The 16,990-nt window shown below is 49.8% G+C and overlaps 14 non-coding genes and 2 pseudogenes across 14 annotated transcripts; all 16 read right to left on the bottom strand.

The window, feature by feature from the left end:
* Positions 1-135: 135 nt before the first annotated feature.
* Positions 136-250, bottom strand: LOC140992524 (U5 spliceosomal RNA). The gene has a single exon (XR_012178099.1). It is a non-coding gene; the product is annotated as a U5 spliceosomal RNA (small nuclear RNA).
* A 435-nt stretch (positions 251-685) lies between these two features.
* Positions 686-876, bottom strand: LOC140993010 (U2 spliceosomal RNA). The gene has a single exon (XR_012178528.1). It is a non-coding gene; the product is annotated as a U2 spliceosomal RNA (small nuclear RNA).
* A 177-nt stretch (positions 877-1,053) lies between these two features.
* On the bottom strand, positions 1,054-1,168 carry LOC140992523 (U5 spliceosomal RNA). Its single transcript, XR_012178098.1, has one exon. It is a non-coding gene; the product is annotated as a U5 spliceosomal RNA (small nuclear RNA).
* A 435-nt stretch (positions 1,169-1,603) lies between these two features.
* Positions 1,604-1,794, bottom strand: LOC140992945 (U2 spliceosomal RNA). Its single transcript, XR_012178469.1, has one exon. It is a non-coding gene; the product is annotated as a U2 spliceosomal RNA (small nuclear RNA).
* A 177-nt stretch (positions 1,795-1,971) lies between these two features.
* LOC140992522 (U5 spliceosomal RNA) lies at positions 1,972-2,086 on the bottom strand. Its single transcript, XR_012178097.1, has one exon. It is a non-coding gene; the product is annotated as a U5 spliceosomal RNA (small nuclear RNA).
* A 435-nt stretch (positions 2,087-2,521) lies between these two features.
* On the bottom strand, positions 2,522-2,712 carry LOC140993009 (U2 spliceosomal RNA). The gene has a single exon (XR_012178527.1). It is a non-coding gene; the product is annotated as a U2 spliceosomal RNA (small nuclear RNA).
* Positions 2,713-2,889: 177 nt separating this feature from the next.
* On the bottom strand, positions 2,890-3,004 carry LOC140992520 (U5 spliceosomal RNA). Its single transcript, XR_012178096.1, has one exon. It is a non-coding gene; the product is annotated as a U5 spliceosomal RNA (small nuclear RNA).
* Positions 3,005-3,439: 435 nt separating this feature from the next.
* Positions 3,440-3,630, bottom strand: LOC140993007 (U2 spliceosomal RNA). The gene has a single exon (XR_012178526.1). It is a non-coding gene; the product is annotated as a U2 spliceosomal RNA (small nuclear RNA).
* A 177-nt stretch (positions 3,631-3,807) lies between these two features.
* LOC140992519 (U5 spliceosomal RNA) lies at positions 3,808-3,922 on the bottom strand. Its single transcript, XR_012178095.1, has one exon. It is a non-coding gene; the product is annotated as a U5 spliceosomal RNA (small nuclear RNA).
* Positions 3,923-4,357: 435 nt separating this feature from the next.
* On the bottom strand, positions 4,358-4,548 carry LOC140992944 (U2 spliceosomal RNA). Its single transcript, XR_012178468.1, has one exon. It is a non-coding gene; the product is annotated as a U2 spliceosomal RNA (small nuclear RNA).
* Positions 4,549-4,725: 177 nt separating this feature from the next.
* On the bottom strand, positions 4,726-4,840 carry LOC140992517 (U5 spliceosomal RNA). Its single transcript, XR_012178093.1, has one exon. It is a non-coding gene; the product is annotated as a U5 spliceosomal RNA (small nuclear RNA).
* A 435-nt stretch (positions 4,841-5,275) lies between these two features.
* On the bottom strand, positions 5,276-5,466 carry LOC140993006 (U2 spliceosomal RNA). Its single transcript, XR_012178525.1, has one exon. It is a non-coding gene; the product is annotated as a U2 spliceosomal RNA (small nuclear RNA).
* A 177-nt stretch (positions 5,467-5,643) lies between these two features.
* Positions 5,644-5,758, bottom strand: LOC140992516 (U5 spliceosomal RNA). The gene has a single exon (XR_012178092.1). It is a non-coding gene; the product is annotated as a U5 spliceosomal RNA (small nuclear RNA).
* A 435-nt stretch (positions 5,759-6,193) lies between these two features.
* On the bottom strand, positions 6,194-6,370 carry LOC140993050 (U2 spliceosomal RNA; annotated as a pseudogene).
* Positions 6,371-12,211: 5,841 nt separating this feature from the next.
* Positions 12,212-12,326, bottom strand: LOC140992515 (U5 spliceosomal RNA). Its single transcript, XR_012178091.1, has one exon. It is a non-coding gene; the product is annotated as a U5 spliceosomal RNA (small nuclear RNA).
* A 436-nt stretch (positions 12,327-12,762) lies between these two features.
* LOC140993060 (U2 spliceosomal RNA) lies at positions 12,763-12,939 on the bottom strand (annotated as a pseudogene).
* Between the last annotated feature and the right edge of the window lie 4,051 nt (positions 12,940-16,990).

Genomic DNA, 16,990 nt, shown 5'->3' with positions numbered 1-16,990 from the left:
TTCACACTCGTCGCGGTGTGCCATTTGCATTGCGCGGCGGAGTGGCTTGTGCTTAGCGGCTCCTCCCAAGCGCTCCGTGGCTTAGCCCCGAGTCTGGTTAAGGCCGGCTTTATTGATTTTCACACATGCACGAGGCTCAGCCAAACGGCAAAGCCTGCCAAAAATATCTTCAACTCATTGGTGTTCCTCTCCACGGAAGTCTTTAGTAAAAGGCGAAAGACTTGTGCGTTATGAAGAGAAACCCGAGTAAGTACAGCGCCTCTCCTCGACAGCAGCCAAGACAGCTGTGGTCCCAGGCACTCTTCTCATGGTGAGCCTCACTTGGCTCATCGCGCACCAAAATCCCTGGCCACGCCCGTCCCCACATTATCCCAGGCTCTACTCGACCGGTTTGTGGAGAGAGAAAAGCCTGCTCGTTGGGCGCAGGCCACCAAACGTCACAAACACTCGGGCGCTTCCAGACTCTCTGTTTCAGTTGAGGACCGCGGGGGGGAAATGCAGGGCACACTCAGCAGGTATTGCGCACCGGCCGCGGCGAGGCAGTTTTGCCTCTTTTTCTGACCATGCAAAGCGCAGCTCTCGCTGCGGTTTGCCAGCCTTCTTCTTGCTGCCGATTCTGTGCCGCAATGTCAAGTTTGTCAAGGCCTTTGGTCTGCAACACTGATTGATTTTCAACAAGGCCGGAGAGGGGTGCACCGTTCCCGGCGGCGCTGCAATACCGGGTCGATGCGTGGAGTGAACGGAGCAAGCCCCTGTTTCAGCTCCCGAGGCTAAAAATCCATTTAATATGTTGTCCCCATATAGAGGACGTATCAGATATTAAACTGATAAGAACAGATACTACACTTGATCTTAGCCAAAAGGCCGAGAAGCGATGAGCCCCAGTCGTCTGCTGCCTGAGCCCACCTCCTGGCACGCTTCACACTCGTCGCGGTGTGCCATTTGCATTGCGCGGCGGAGTGGCTTGTGCTTAGCGGCTCCTCCCAAGCGCTCCGTGGCTTAGCCCCGAGTCTGGTTAAGGCCGGCTTTATTGATTTTCACACATGCACGAGGCTCAGCCAAACGGCAAAGCCTGCCAAAAATATCTTCAACTCATTGGTGTTCCTCTCCACGGAAGTCTTTAGTAAAAGGCGAAAGACTTGTGCGTTATGAAGAGAAACCCGAGTAAGTACAGCGCCTCTCCTCGACAGCAGCCAAGACAGCTGTGGTCCCAGGCACTCTTCTCATGGTGAGCCTCACTTGGCTCATCGCGCACCAAAATCCCTGGCCACGCCCGTCCCCACATTATCCCAGGCTCTACTCGACCGGTTTGTGGAGAGAGAAAAGCCTGCTCGTTGGGCGCAGGCCACCAAACGTCACAAACACTCGGGCGCTTCCAGACTCTCTGTTTCAGTTGAGGACCGCGGGGGGGAAATGCAGGGCACACTCAGCAGGTATTGCGCACCGGCCGCGGCGAGGCAGTTTTGCCTCTTTTTCTGACCATGCAAAGCGCAGCTCTCGCTGCGGTTTGCCAGCCTTCTTCTTGCTGCCGATTCTGTGCCGCAATGTCAAGTTTGTCAAGGCCTTTGGTCTGCAACACTGATTGATTTTCAACAAGGCCGGAGAGGGGTGCACCGTTCCCGGCGGCGCTGCAATACCGGGTCGATGCGTGGAGTGAACGGAGCAAGCCCCTGTTTCAGCTCCCGAGGCTAAAAATCCATTTAATATGTTGTCCCCATATAGAGGACATATCAGATATTAAACTGATAAGAACAGATACTACACTTGATCTTAGCCAAAAGGCCGAGAAGCGATGAGCCCCAGTCGTCTGCTGCCTGAGCCCACCTCCTGGCACGCTTCACACTCGTCGCGGTGTGCCATTTGCATTGCGCGGCGGAGTGGCTTGTGCTTAGCGGCTCCTCCCAAGCGCTCCGTGGCTTAGCCCCGAGTCTGGTTAAGGCCGGCTTTATTGATTTTCACACATGCACGAGGCTCAGCCAAACGGCAAAGCCTGCCAAAAATATCTTCAACTCATTGGTGTTCCTCTCCACGGAAGTCTTTAGTAAAAGGCGAAAGACTTGTGCGTTATGAAGAGAAACCCGAGTAAGTACAGCGCCTCTCCTCGACAGCAGCCAAGACAGCTGTGGTCCCAGGCACTCTTCTCATGGTGAGCCTCACTTGGCTCATCGCGCACCAAAATCCCTGGCCACGCCCGTCCCCACATTATCCCAGGCTCTACTCGACCGGTTTGTGGAGAGAGAAAAGCCTGCTCGTTGGGCGCAGGCCACCAAACGTCACAAACACTCGGGCGCTTCCAGACTCTCTGTTTCAGTTGAGGACCGCGGGGGGGAAATGCAGGGCACACTCAGCAGGTATTGCGCACCGGCCGCGGCGAGGCAGTTTTGCCTCTTTTTCTGACCATGCAAAGCGCAGCTCTCGCTGCGGTTTGCCAGCCTTCTTCTTGCTGCCGATTCTGTGCCGCAATGTCAAGTTTGTCAAGGCCTTTGGTCTGCAACACTGATTGATTTTCAACAAGGCCGGAGAGGGGTGCACCGTTCCCGGCGGCGCTGCAATACCGGGTCGATGCGTGGAGTGAACGGAGCAAGCCCCTGTTTCAGCTCCCGAGGCTAAAAATCCATTTAATATGTTGTCCCCATATAGAGGACGTATCAGATATTAAACTGATAAGAACAGATACTACACTTGATCTTAGCCAAAAGGCCGAGAAGCGATGAGCCCCAGTCGTCTGCTGCCTGAGCCCACCTCCTGGCACGCTTCACACTCGTCGCGGTGTGCCATTTGCATTGCGCGGCGGAGTGGCTTGTGCTTAGCGGCTCCTCCCAAGCGCTCCGTGGCTTAGCCCCGAGTCTGGTTAAGGCCGGCTTTATTGATTTTCACACATGCACGAGGCTCAGCCAAACGGCAAAGCCTGCCAAAAATATCTTCAACTCATTGGTGTTCCTCTCCACGGAAGTCTTTAGTAAAAGGCGAAAGACTTGTGCGTTATGAAGAGAAACCCGAGTAAGTACAGCGCCTCTCCTCGACAGCAGCCAAGACAGCTGTGGTCCCAGGCACTCTTCTCATGGTGAGCCTCACTTGGCTCATCGCGCACCAAAATCCCTGGCCACGCCCGTCCCCACATTATCCCAGGCTCTACTCGACCGGTTTGTGGAGAGAGAAAAGCCTGCTCGTTGGGCGCAGGCCACCAAACGTCACAAACACTCGGGCGCTTCCAGACTCTCTGTTTCAGTTGAGGACCGCGGGGGGGAAATGCAGGGCACACTCAGCAGGTATTGCGCACCGGCCGCGGCGAGGCAGTTTTGCCTCTTTTTCTGACCATGCAAAGCGCAGCTCTCGCTGCGGTTTGCCAGCCTTCTTCTTGCTGCCGATTCTGTGCCGCAATGTCAAGTTTGTCAAGGCCTTTGGTCTGCAACACTGATTGATTTTCAACAAGGCCGGAGAGGGGTGCACCGTTCCCGGCGGCGCTGCAATACCGGGTCGATGCGTGGAGTGAACGGAGCAAGCCCCTGTTTCAGCTCCCGAGGCTAAAAATCCATTTAATATGTTGTCCCCATATAGAGGACGTATCAGATATTAAACTGATAAGAACAGATACTACACTTGATCTTAGCCAAAAGGCCGAGAAGCGATGAGCCCCAGTCGTCTGCTGCCTGAGCCCACCTCCTGGCACGCTTCACACTCGTCGCGGTGTGCCATTTGCATTGCGCGGCGGAGTGGCTTGTGCTTAGCGGCTCCTCCCAAGCGCTCCGTGGCTTAGCCCCGAGTCTGGTTAAGGCCGGCTTTATTGATTTTCACACATGCACGAGGCTCAGCCAAACGGCAAAGCCTGCCAAAAATATCTTCAACTCATTGGTGTTCCTCTCCACGGAAGTCTTTAGTAAAAGGCGAAAGACTTGTGCGTTATGAAGAGAAACCCGAGTAAGTACAGCGCCTCTCCTCGACAGCAGCCAAGACAGCTGTGGTCCCAGGCACTCTTCTCATGGTGAGCCTCACTTGGCTCATCGCGCACCAAAATCCCTGGCCACGCCCGTCCCCACATTATCCCAGGCTCTACTCGACCGGTTTGTGGAGAGAGAAAAGCCTGCTCGTTGGGCGCAGGCCACCAAACGTCACAAACACTCGGGCGCTTCCAGACTCTCTGTTTCAGTTGAGGACCGCGGGGGGGAAATGCAGGGCACACTCAGCAGGTATTGCGCACCGGCCGCGGCGAGGCAGTTTTGCCTCTTTTTCTGACCATGCAAAGCGCAGCTCTCGCTGCGGTTTGCCAGCCTTCTTCTTGCTGCCGATTCTGTGCCGCAATGTCAAGTTTGTCAAGGCCTTTGGTCTGCAACACTGATTGATTTTCAACAAGGCCGGAGAGGGGTGCACCGTTCCCGGCGGCGCTGCAATACCGGGTCGATGCGTGGAGTGAACGGAGCAAGCCCCTGTTTCAGCTCCCGAGGCTAAAAATCCATTTAATATGTTGTCCCCATATAGAGGACATATCAGATATTAAACTGATAAGAACAGATACTACACTTGATCTTAGCCAAAAGGCCGAGAAGCGATGAGCCCCAGTCGTCTGCTGCCTGAGCCCACCTCCTGGCACGCTTCACACTCGTCGCGGTGTGCCATTTGCATTGCGCGGCGGAGTGGCTTGTGCTTAGCGGCTCCTCCCAAGCGCTCCGTGGCTTAGCCCGGAGTCTGGTTAAGGCCGGCTTTATTGATTTTCACACATGCACGAGGCTCAGCCAAACGGCAAAGCCTGCCAAAAATATCTTCAACTCATTGGTGTTCCTCTCCACGGAAGTCTTTAGTAAAAGGCGAAAGACTTGTGCGTTATGAAGAGAAACCCGAGTAAGTACAGCGCCTCTCCTCGACAGCAGCCAAGACAGCTGTGGTCCCAGGCACTCTTCTCATGGTGAGCCTCACTTGGCTCATCGCGCACCAAAATCCCTGGCCACGCCCGTCCCCACATTATCCCAGGCTCTACTCGACCGGTTTGTGGAGAGAGAAAAGCCTGCTCGTTGGGCGCAGGCCACCAAACGTCACAAACACTCGGGCGCTTCCAGACTCTCTGTTTCAGTTGAGGACCGCGGGGGGGAAATGCAGGGCACACTCAGCAGGTATTGCGCACCGGCCGCGGCGAGGCAGTTTTGCCTCTTTTTCTGACCATGCAAAGCGCAGCTCTCGCTGCGGTTTGCCAGCCTTCTTCTTGCTGCCGATTCTGTGCCGCAATGTCAAGTTTGTCAAGGCCTTTGGTCTGCAACACTGATTGATTTTCAACAAGGCCGGAGAGGGGTGCACCGTTCCCGGCGGCGCTGCAATACCGGGTCGATGCGTGGAGTGAACGGAGCAAGCCCCTGTTTCAGCTCCCGAGGCTAAAAATCCATTTAATATGTTGTCCCCATATAGAGGACGTATCAGATATTAAACTGATAAGAACAGATACTACACTTGATCTTAGCCAAAAGGCCGAGAAGCGATGAGCCCCAGTCGTCTGCTGCCTGAGCCCACCTCCTGGCACGCTTCACACTCGTCGCGGTGTGCCATTTGCATTGCGCGGCGGAGTGGCTTGTGCTTAGCGGCTCCTCCCAAGCGCTCCGTGGCTTAGCCCCGAGTCTGGTTAAGGCCGGCTTTATTGATTTTCACACATGCACGAGGCTCAGCCAAACGGCAAAGCCTGCCAAAAATATCTTCAACTCATTGGTGTTCCTCTCCACGGAAGTCTTTAGTAAAAGGCGAAAGACTTGTGCGTTATGAAGAGAAACCCGAGTAAGTACAGCGCCTCTCCTCGACAGCAGCCAAGACAGCTGTGGTCCCAGGCACTCTTCTCATGGTGAGCCTCACTTGGCTCATCGCGCACCAAAATCCCTGGCCACGCCCGTCCCCACATTATCCCAGGCTCTACTCGACCGGTTTGTGGAGAGAGAAAAGCCTGCTCGTTGGGCGCAGGCCACCAAACGTCACAAACACTCGGGCGCTTCCAGACTCTCTGTTTCAGTTGAGGACCGCGGGGGGGAAATGCAGGGCACACTCAGCAGGTATTGCGCACCGGCCGCGGCGAGGCAGTTTTGCCTCTTTTTCTGACCATGCAAAGCGCAGCTCTCGCTGCGGTTTGCCAGCCTTCTTCTTGCTGCCGATTCTGTGCCGCAATGTCAAGTTTGTCAAGGCCTTTGGTCTGCAACACTGATTGATTTTCAACAAGGCCGGAGAGGGGTGCACCGTTCCCGGCGGCACTGCAATACCGGGTCGATGCGTGGAGTGAACGGAGCAAGCCCCTGTTTCAGCTCCCGAGGCTAAAAATCCATTTAATATGTTGTCCCCATATAGAGGACGTATCAGATATTAAACTGATAAGAACAGATTTTTTCTTTTGAAAAAAGTTTATTGACACAAGTTTCTCTATTTTTCACACTTATTCAGAACACAGTCCACAATACAATTTGAAAACACTTAAAATCAACATGTCATCCGCAACAATACAGTAGTTAAATCTGTATAACCATCCACCATAAAAAAAACACCATCATATCCAATAAAAGGTGTTTACAGATTAAAAAAACAAAACATAATTGTTGCCTTAAAATACACAAGACATGTTAAAACAAAGTGCTCCTTTGTGGCATTAAAAGTCCGTTCTGTGAATCAGTGTAAGTGTATAATATATCAGTGTGTCTTTTTTAAAAAGGGAGGGCATTTAAAAGCTCTCAAGTCTTTGTTATGCAGGAGCGGGGTGAGTCCCTATCATGGGGAACTCATCCCGCTCTCCCATCAGATCCCTGGGTACCCGCTGGTGATGCTCAGAGGAGGCCCTCAGCCTCTTGCTCCTTCCCACCTGCCACACCCGGAGGATCAGGCCGCCGCTGCCTTGACCTTTGTGTGTGGCTCCGGCTCCCACCTCCGAATGAGCGCAGAGGCGATGCTTCATGTGGCTACGTCCTAGGCCTGCCGCCAGCAGCGACGGCTGCCTGGACCGTCGCTGCAGCCATTTGGATCGTAGCCACGGGGGGGATCTGCATGCGCTTTCTCGCCAGCAGGTTTCTGGAGGTCCATATAGCGTCTTTCATGGCGGCCAGGGTGAGCCAGAGCTTGGAGAATTCCTCTGTTGTTCTTTTCTTCTGGCTCACCCTGTAGAGCACTAGTTGTGCATCTAGGACCTCCCCTGCTGGCAAGTACGGGAATTGCTGGGAGCCGGCCATTGCCCACAGGTCAATGGCAGCGCTGCACTCCCAGAACAAGTGCCTCGCCGACTCGGGCGCGCCACAACCCGGTCGGGGGCAGATGGCGGATGGTGACATGCCCCGGGAGTGCATCACGGACCTGACCGGGAGGACCTCATGAGCTACCATCCAGGAGAGATCCCGTAATCTGTTTGGGAGAACGGGATGGTTGACATTGCGCCAAACACTTGAGGGCTCGCCGATTGCGAGCCCGCGCACCGGACTCACTGGCTCCCGCTCCTGCACAAGAGAGAGAAGAGAGCGGTGGTTGGTTAAAAGTGACAGCTCCTCCTGTTCCAAGTTAAAATCTTTTAAAAATTTGCGTATAAAATCATAGGCCGTGGGCAGTTTAAAGGACACAGGTGCTCTAAGATCGACAGGTAAAAACTTGAGTGTCCTGAGGTAAGACCCCATCCAGAATCTTGCCATGGCAGATGTCTTGTGATCTCTGGATGGGGATGTGGCATATTTGAGGTGCAGTGTGGTGTATTGGCTTCCTAAAAACAGGTGGAGGTCTGGAACATCTTTCCCTCCTTTTGTTTTTGGCATCTTCATGACGTTTCTTCTAAGTCGCTCCCACTTGGACCCCCACAGAAAGTAAAAAATGGCTCGATCGAGATCTAAAAGCACTCTACGAGGCGGGATAAAAACAGAACTGATTAGTAAAAACAAGGGTAAAATCACAGCTTTTATGACTAAAACCTTGCCTTCCATTGTCAGTCCCCTTAGTCTCCAGTATCCCAGTCTCTTTCTAACTTTCCCTATCGCGTCAAGCCAATTGCTCCTCCCACCCCCTTCCCCGTCAAATTTTACCCCGAGTATTTTCATGTCAGTCAGGGTCACAGTCAGAGGGAGTCCTGTGGTCTCGGTCACTGTCCATGGTCCGTAAAATTGGGCTTGGGTCTTGTCGCGGTTAAGTCTGGCTCCAGAGGCCCGTCCATACCAGTCCGTCAAGTCCATGGTCCTGTTTACAGCTAAAAGGTCTGTACATAAAACATTGACATCATCCATGTATAAAAGGCATTTTGTGACCAAGCCCCCACTCCCCGGAATTGACACCCCATTGATCCATTTGTCCCTTCTCAAGATCTGTGCCAATGGTTCCACACATATAACGTAAAGGAGGGCAGATAACGGACAACCCTGACGGACACCGCAGCATATATTCACTGCTTTGGTAAGTTGCCCATTTACAAGGATTTTGCTGTTGATTCCCCGGTAGAGCAAACCCACCCACGCTATGACCCTCTCAGGAAACCCCATTTTTTGCAGTACCTGAAATAGGTACTGGTGCGAGACCCGATCGAAGGCTTTTTCAAAGTCTAAATTTAGCAATACAAGCCGAATGTCTCTGTCTCTCGCGTAACAGATGGTGTCTCTGATCAGTACGAGGCTGTCGGTGATCTTCCTCCCCGGGATGGCACAGGCTTGATCCGGGTGGATCACCTCCCCTAAAACCAAAGATAAACGTGTTGATAAAAGTTTGCTAAAAAGTTTGCAGTCAAAGTTTAAAAGCGTTATTGGTCTCCAGTTTTTCAGGTCAGTCTGGTCCTCTTTTTTGTGGATTAATGTCACTATCCCTACTCTAAAGCTCTCAGGTAACAGGTCTAGTCGTTCAAAGTCATTAAAAACAGTAAGTAGGTCATGTGCAAGGATATCCCAAAAGGTCAGATAAAATTCCAGGGGAAGTCCATCTTGTCCTGGGGACTTCCCCTTCTTAAAATTTTTTAAACATTTACCTAACTCTAAAAGGGTAAAATCCTGGGTTAAAAGCACACTTTCCTCCACCGTCCTATCAATGTATTCTAAAACCTGTTCTGTAATGTCTGTCTCTATGTCTTTTTTTTCATATAATTTATTGTAAAAGAGTTCCACTGTTTCAATAAGTTCGTTTGTGTTAGCAGTTAAAAACCCGTCTTCTTTTTTTAGCTTTGTTAAAACCCCACTTCTGCTAGCTATCTTCTTAAAAAAGTATCGTGTGCATTTTTCTCCTTCTTCTCTTTCTCTCTCTTTGCTTCTTAAAATGATACCCTGACTCTTTATTTCAGCTAATTTTGACATTTGTTTTTTGACTTCTAAAATGTCGTCATTAAAATCAAATCCTTGGTTCACAAGTTTAAAATATCTCTGTAGTCTTTTCTGCAGTCCCAACATGCATCTTTTTTCCTTATCTTTTTTCTTTCTCCCTGCCTGTCTAAAAAAAGCCTTAGTCTTTGTCTTCACCCACTCCCACCAGTGTGCACGTGAATCGTAAAAGTCTTGAAGGGTCTGCCATTGGCTATACTGCTCCCTGTATTGTCCAACTATCTCCCTGTCCTCTAACAGGGAGCAGTTGAGCTTCCACAGACCACTTCCTACAGTCACACCAGAAGAGAGTGTCAGGGTGCATGACAGCATTGCGTGATCAGAAAAGAAAACGGGGGTCAATCTAGCATCAGTTGGTGGGCAGTCCCGTGTAAAAACATAGTCAATGCGAGAGGCTTTGGTGCCGTCACCACTGAACCAGGTGAAGCCCTCCTCTCTAGGATGCATGGATTTAAAACAGTCTTGTAGCTTAAAATCCTTGCAGATGTCTTGCAGTAAAACCGATGTTTTATCTACTTTAAAATCTTCCCCTGCTCCCCGTCTATCTGTTCTGGATAAAACACAATTAAAATCCCCTCCTACCACTAAAGGCACCCTACCTAGCATGTGGGACTGCAGTTCTTCTAAAAGGTCATACCTGTCATTTTTGTCGTTAAAACCGTATACGTTGAGTAGGTTAAAATCCTGCCCCATGTATGTCAAGTGTGCTAAAACTGCCCGTCCGTCTCTCACCACAGTGCTGCCCCTCACCACTACCAAGGGGTTTTTAATTAAAATGGCCACTCCATCTGACTTGTTGTGGTTTGATCCACTCCACATGGATTGACCGAGTGGCCATTTCTCCTCCCATTTCCTGTAGGTTGTTAAAAAGGGCAGATTGCACTCCTGTAATAAAAACACATCTGACGTAAAAGAATTTAGGTAGGATAAAACAGTCTGGGCTCTAACTCCCGACCTCACACTTCTCACATTGAGGGTGGAAATGTTGAGGGTCATGAGTATAATTGGTAAAAACAACAGGTATGACATTTTAAGGAATAAAAAATTAAAAGACTACTTGTTAAAACTTCCAGACTTTCAGGAATGTAAAAGGATCTCATTTCACTATCCCCATGCAATCGGGGGGTGAGGCCTGAGACTCTTTCCTCCGGAAAGCCATGTCGGCACGCTTTTCCAATGGAGTTGACTGTAGTGCTATATTAAGAAATGAGCACTGATCGGGTGAACTGGAAGGGAAGGCTCTGAGCTGCTCCACAGGGGAACTGTATGAGTCAAGCTCAGCCCTTCCCTTCTTCTCCGAGGCTGCATCAGCCTCAGAGCTGGACAGTTCAGATGCAGTTCTCTTGAGGTTGGGCTGGGTATTGGGGAGGGAGGTGTCACTGGACTCTCCTTCCTCTTGTTCCTCCCCGACTGTAATGAGGCTATTGGCTGAGTCAGTGCCTGTCGAGCCATCTTGTCCAGCTCCACCTGCTGCCTGGCTTTCCCCATCTCCCTCAGCAGCACCCTCTGCTGGGTTAAAGCCAGGCCCCTCCCCTTGTCCCGCCTCACCGGGCTCCTCTCCTCCAACCACAGATTTTGGCGGGAGATTTGAATTTCCCAGCCCCTCCTCTTCAATTAGCACTTCGACAGTTACATTTCGGCCATTTTCCTTTAATATTTTTTCTTTTTCAATTTCCGATTCTTGTTTTCTTTGGGCTTTCAGTTTGTTGGCAAAAGACATTGGGCAATCTCTGAAGAGGTGATTTGTCTCTCCACAGAGATTGCACTTTCTGCCATTGGGACACTCCTCAAAGGAGTGCCCAATTTCTCTGCATTTACCGCAAACAATGTTTTGGCAAGCCTCTGCCAGGTGTCCATGCTCACCACACTTGCGGCAGAGCTTGGGCATGCCCTGGTAGTGAATGTAGCCCCTGTTCTCACCAAGAACTACCATGGATGGGAGATGCCTCAGGCCCTGGTACCCCTGGGGGTCCTGCCATTGTTGAATGGGGACCCTCCAGGCACAGTTCCAGATGCCATCTTCATCCCTCACCTTGGTAGCCTGGCCCTTCACAGTGCAGTATCTACCCAGCCACATGCATATATCTTCAGCATTCACCATTTCATTGAACATCCTAACAATAACCACTTTCAGAGAGTTGTCAGTCAGTTTCTCCACGTTGAATGCTGAAAACTGGGTCTTAACCTTTTCAAAGCGTTGCCAAAATTCTTGTAGCACTGCAGCGGTAACAAAACTAATATCAAAACCTTTGTTGAAGGGAAGAGACAGTACGCAGTTCAATTGCTGTGGGGAAAAGCCAAGGGCCTTTTGAATTAGCTTCCTGGAGAAGTCCAATCTGGACATCTCCAGGAGCTTTCCATCTCTTTCTAAAAAGGTAAAACGCACACTGTGGTGCCTCCGCATGCCGGCACGGGCAGCCGACATGGCTGGAGACACCACACTTCAACGATGAATAAAATACAATAAGTTAAATAAATACAAGCTAAAAAAAGGCTGTAAAAACACCTAAAACCAGTCAAGAATAAGACAGCAAAAAGCAAAAAAAAACTAAAAGCTTTCTTACCTTGACAGGCTCTTAGATGTCTCCAACAAACCACTGTGCAAATGTGCAATAATAACAAACAAAAATGTGCAAAGAAGCAATACAACAATGTCTCCCAAGTCGCAAAGGATTACTTCCACAATGAGAAAATAATCCCGCTTGCAGGGAGTGATCGCTGTCTTAGCCAAAAGGCCGAGAAGCGATGAGCCCCAGTCGTCTGCTGCCTGAGCCCACCTCCTGGCACGCTTCACACTCGTCGCGGTGTGCCATTTGCATTGCGCGGCGGAGTGGCTTGTGCTTAGCGGCTCCTCCCAAGCGCTCCGTGGCTTAGCCCCGAGTCTGGTTAAGGCCGGCTTTATTGATTTTCACACATGCACGAGGCTCAGCCAAACGGCAAAGCCTGCCAAAAATATCTTCAACTCATTGGTGTTCCTCTCCACGGAAGTCTTTAGTAAAAGGCGAAAGACTTGTGCGTTATGAAGAGAAACCCGAGTAAGTACAGCGCCTCTCCTCGACAGCAGCCAAGACAGCTGTGGTCCCAGGCACTCTTCTCATGGTGAGCCTCACTTGGCTCATCGCGCAACCAAAATCCCTGGCCACGCCCGTCCCCACATTATCCCAGGCTCTACTCGACCGGTTTGTGGAGAGAGAAAAGCCTGCTCGTTGGGCGCAGGCCACCAAACGTCACAAACACTCGGGCGCTTCCAGACTCTCTGTTTCAGTTGAGGACCGCGGGGGGGAAATGCAGGGCACACTCAGCAGGTATTGCGCACCGGCCGCGGCGAGGCAGTTTTGCCTCTTTTTCTGACCATGCAAAGCGCAGCTCTCGCTGCGGTTTGCCAGCCTTCTTCTTGCTGCCGATTCTGTGCCGCAATGTCAAGTTTGTCAAGGTCTTTGGTCTGCAACACTGATTGATTTTCAACAAGGCCGGAGAGGGGTGCACCGTTCCCGGCGGCGCTGCAATACCGGGTCGATGCGTGGAGTGAACGGAGCAAGCCCCTGTTTCAGCTCCCGAGGCTAAAAATCCATTTAATATGTTGTCCCCATATAGAGGACGTATCAGATATTAAACTGATAAGAACAGATTTTTTCTTTTGAAAAAAGTTTATTGACACAAGTTTCTCTATTTTTCACACTTATTCAGAACACAGTCCACAATACAATTTGAAAACACTTAAAATCAACATGTCATCCGCAACAATACAGTAGTTAAATCTGTATAACCATCCACCATAAAAAAAACACCATCATATCCAATAAAAGGTGTTTACAGATTAAAAAAACAAAACATAATTGTTGCCTTAAAATACACAAGACATGTTAAAACAAAGTGCTCCTTTGTGGCATTAAAAGTCCGTTCTGTGAATCAGTGTAAGTGTATAATATATCAGTGTGTCTTTTTTAAAAAGGGAGGGCATTTAAAAGCTCTCAAGTCTTTGTTATGCAGGAGCGGGGTGAGTCCCTATCATGGGGAACTCATCCCGCTCTCCCATCAGATCCCTGGGTACCCGCTGGTGATGCTCAGAGGAGGCCCTCAGCCTCTTGCTCCTTCCCACCTGCCACACCCGGAGGATCAGGCCGCCGCTGCCTTGACCTTTGTGTGTGGCTCCGGCTCCCACCTCCGAATGAGCGCAGAGGCGATGCTTCATGTGGCTACGTCCTAGGCCTGCCGCCAGCAGCGACGGCTGCCTGGACCGTCGCTGCAGCCATTTGGATCGTAGCCACGGGGGGGATCTGCATGCGCTTTCTCGCCAGCAGGTTTCTGGAGGTCCATATAGCGTCTTTCATGGCGGCCAGGGTGAGCCAGAGCTTGGAGAATTCCTCTGTTGTTCTTTTCTTCTGGCTCACCCCGTAGAGCACTAGTTGTGCATCTAGGACCTCCCCTGCTGGCAAGTACGGGAATTGCTGGGAGCCGGCCATTGCCCACAGGTCAATGGCAGCGCTGCACTCCCAGAACAAGTGCCTCGCCGACTCGGGCGCGCCACAACCCGGTCGGGGGCAGATGGCGGATGGTGACATGCCCCGGGAGTGCATCACGGACCTGACCGGGAGGACCTCATGAGCTACCATCCAGGAGAGATCCCGTAATCTGTTTGGGAGAACGGGATGGTTGACATTGCGCCAAACACTTGAGGGCTCGCCGATTGCGAGCCCGCGCACCGGACTCACTGGCTCCCGCTCCTGCACAAGAGAGAGAAGAGAGCGGTGGTTGGTTAAAAGTGACAGCTCCTCCTGTTCCAAGTTAAAATCTTTTAAAAATTTGCGTATAAAATCATAGGCCGTGGGCAGTTTAAAGGACACAGGTGCTCTAAGATCGACAGGTAAAAACTTGAGTGTCCTGAGGTAAGACCCCATCCAGAATCTTGCCATGGCAGATGTCTTGTGATCTCTGGATGGGGATGTGGCATATTTGAGGTGCAGTGTGGTGTATTGGCTTCCTAAAAACAGGTGGAGGTCTGGAACATCTTTCCCTCCTTTTGTTTTTGGCATCTTCATGACGTTTCTTCTAAGTCGCTCCCACTTGGACCCCCACAGAAAGTAAAAAATGGCTCGATCGAGATCTAAAAGCACTCTACGAGGCGGGATAAAAACAGAACTGATTAGTAAAAACAAGGGTAAAATCACAGCTTTTATGACTAAAACCTTGCCTTCCATTGTCAGTCCCCTTAGTCTCCAGTATCCCAGTCTCTTTCTAACTTTCCCTATCGCGTCAAGCCAATTGCTCCTCCCACCCCCTTCCCCGTCAAATTTTACCCCGAGTATTTTCATGTCAGTCAGGGTCACAGTCAGAGGGAGTCCTGTGGTCTCGGTCACTGTCCATGGTCCGTAAAATTGGGCTTGGGTCTTGTCGCGGTTAAGTCTGGCTCCAGAGGCCCGTCCATACCAGTCCGTCAAGTCCATGGTCCTGTTTACAGCTAAAAGGTCTGTACATAAAACATTGACATCATCCATGTATAAAAGGCATTTTGTGACCAAGCCCCCACTCCCCGGAATTGACACCCCATTGATCCATTTGTCCCTTCTCAAGATCTGTGCCAATGGTTCCACACATATAACGTAAAGGAGGGCAGATAACGGACAACCCTGACGGACACCGCAGCATATATTCACTGCTTTGGTAAGTTGCCCATTTACAAGGATTTTGCTGTTGATTCCCCGGTAGAGCAAACCCACCCACGCTATGACCCTCTCAGGAAACCCCATTTTTTGCAGTACCTGAAATAGGTACTGGTGCGAGACCCGATCGAAGGCTTTTTCAAAGTCTAAATTTAGCAATACAAGCCGAATGTCTCTGTCTCTCGCGTAACAGATGGTGTCTCTGATCAGTACGAGGCTGTCGGTGATCTTCCTCCCCGGGATGGCACAGGCTTGATCCGGGTGGATCACCTCCCCTAAAACCAAAGATAAACGTGTTGATAAAAGTTTGCTAAAAAGTTTGCAGTCAAAGTTTAAAAGCGTTATTGGTCTCCAGTTTTTCAGGTCAGTCTGGTCCTCTTTTTTGTGGATTAATGTCACTATCCCTACTCTAAAGCTCTCAGGTAACAGGTCTAGTCGTTCAAAGTCATTAAAAACAGTAAGTAGGTCATGTGCAAGGATATCCCAAAAGGTCAGATAAAATTCCAGGGGAAGTCCATCTTGTCCTGGGGACTTCCCCTTCTTAAAATTTTTTAAACATTTACCTAACTCTAAAAGGGTAAAATCCTGGGTTAAAAGCACACTTTCCTCCACCGTCCTATCAATGTATTCTAAAACCTGTTCTGTAATGTCTGTCTCTATGTCTTTTTTTTCATATAATTTATTGTAAAAGAGTTCCACTGTTTCAATAAGTTCGTTTGTGTTAGCAGTTAAAAACCCGTCTTCTTTTTTTAGCTTTGTTAAAACCCCACTTCTGCTAGCTATCTTCTTAAAAAAGTATCGTGTGCATTTTTCTCCTTCTTCTCTTTCTCTCTCTTTGCTTCTTAAAATGATACCCTGACTCTTTATTTCAGCTAATTTTGACATTTGTTTTTTGACTTCTAAAATGTCGTCATTAAAATCAAATCCTTGGTTCACAAGTTTAAAATATCTCTGTAGTCTTTTCTGCAGTCCCAACATGCATCTTTTTTCCTTATCTTTTTTCTTTCTCCCTGCCTGTCTAAAAAAAGCCTTAGTCTTTGTCTTCACCCACTCCCACCAGTGTGCACGTGAATCGTAAAAGTCTTGAAGGGTCTGCCATTGGCTATACTGCTCCCTGTATTGTCCAACTATCTCCCTGTCCTCTAACAGGGAGCAGTTGAGCTTCCACAGACCACTTCCTACAGTCACACCAGAAGAGAGTGTCAGGGTGCATGACAGCATTGCGTGATCAGAAAAGAAAACGGGGGTCAATCTAGCATCAGTTGGTGGGCAGTCCCGTGTAAAAACATAGTCAATGCGAGAGGCTTTGGTGCCGTCACCACTGAACCAGGTGAAGCCCTCCTCTCTAGGATGCATGGATTTAAAACAGTCTTGTAGCTTAAAATCCTTGCAGATGTCTTGCAGTAAAACCGATGTTTTATCTACTTTAAAATCTTCCCCTGCTCCCCGTCTATCTGTTCTGGATAAAACACAATTAAAATCCCCTCCTACCACTAAAGGCACCCTACCTAGCATGTGGGACTGCAGTTCTTCTAAAAGGTCATACCTGTCATTTTTGTCGTTAAAACCGTATACGTTGAGTAGGTTAAAATCCTGCCCCATGTATGTCAAGTGTGCTAAAACTGCCCGTCCGTCTCTCACCACAGTGCTGCCCCTCACCACTACCAAGGGGTTTTTAATTAAAATGGCCACTCCATCTGACTTGTTGTGGTTTGATCCACTCCACATGGATTGACCGAGTGGCCATTTCTCCTCCCATTTCCTGTAGGTTGTTAAAAAGGGCAGATTGCACTCCTGTAATAAAAACACATCTGACGTAAAAGAATTTAGGTAGGATAAAACAGTCTGGGCTCTAACTCCCGACCTCACACTTCTCACATTGAGGGTGGAAATGTTGAGGGTCATGAGTATAATTGGTAAAAACAACAGGTATGACATTTTAAGGAATAAAAAATTAAAAGACTACTTGTTAAAACTTCCAGACTTTCAGGAATGTAAAAGGATCTCATTTCACTATCCCCATGCAATCGGGGGGTGAGGCCT

This window comes from Pagrus major, chromosome 24 (genome assembly GCF_040436345.1).
Source record: "Pagrus major chromosome 24, Pma_NU_1.0".
NCBI classification, from domain to species: Eukaryota; Metazoa; Chordata; class Actinopteri; order Spariformes; family Sparidae; genus Pagrus; species Pagrus major.
The sequence above is the reverse complement of the archived record's forward strand: the minus strand, read 5'-3'. Positions and strand labels throughout refer to the sequence as shown.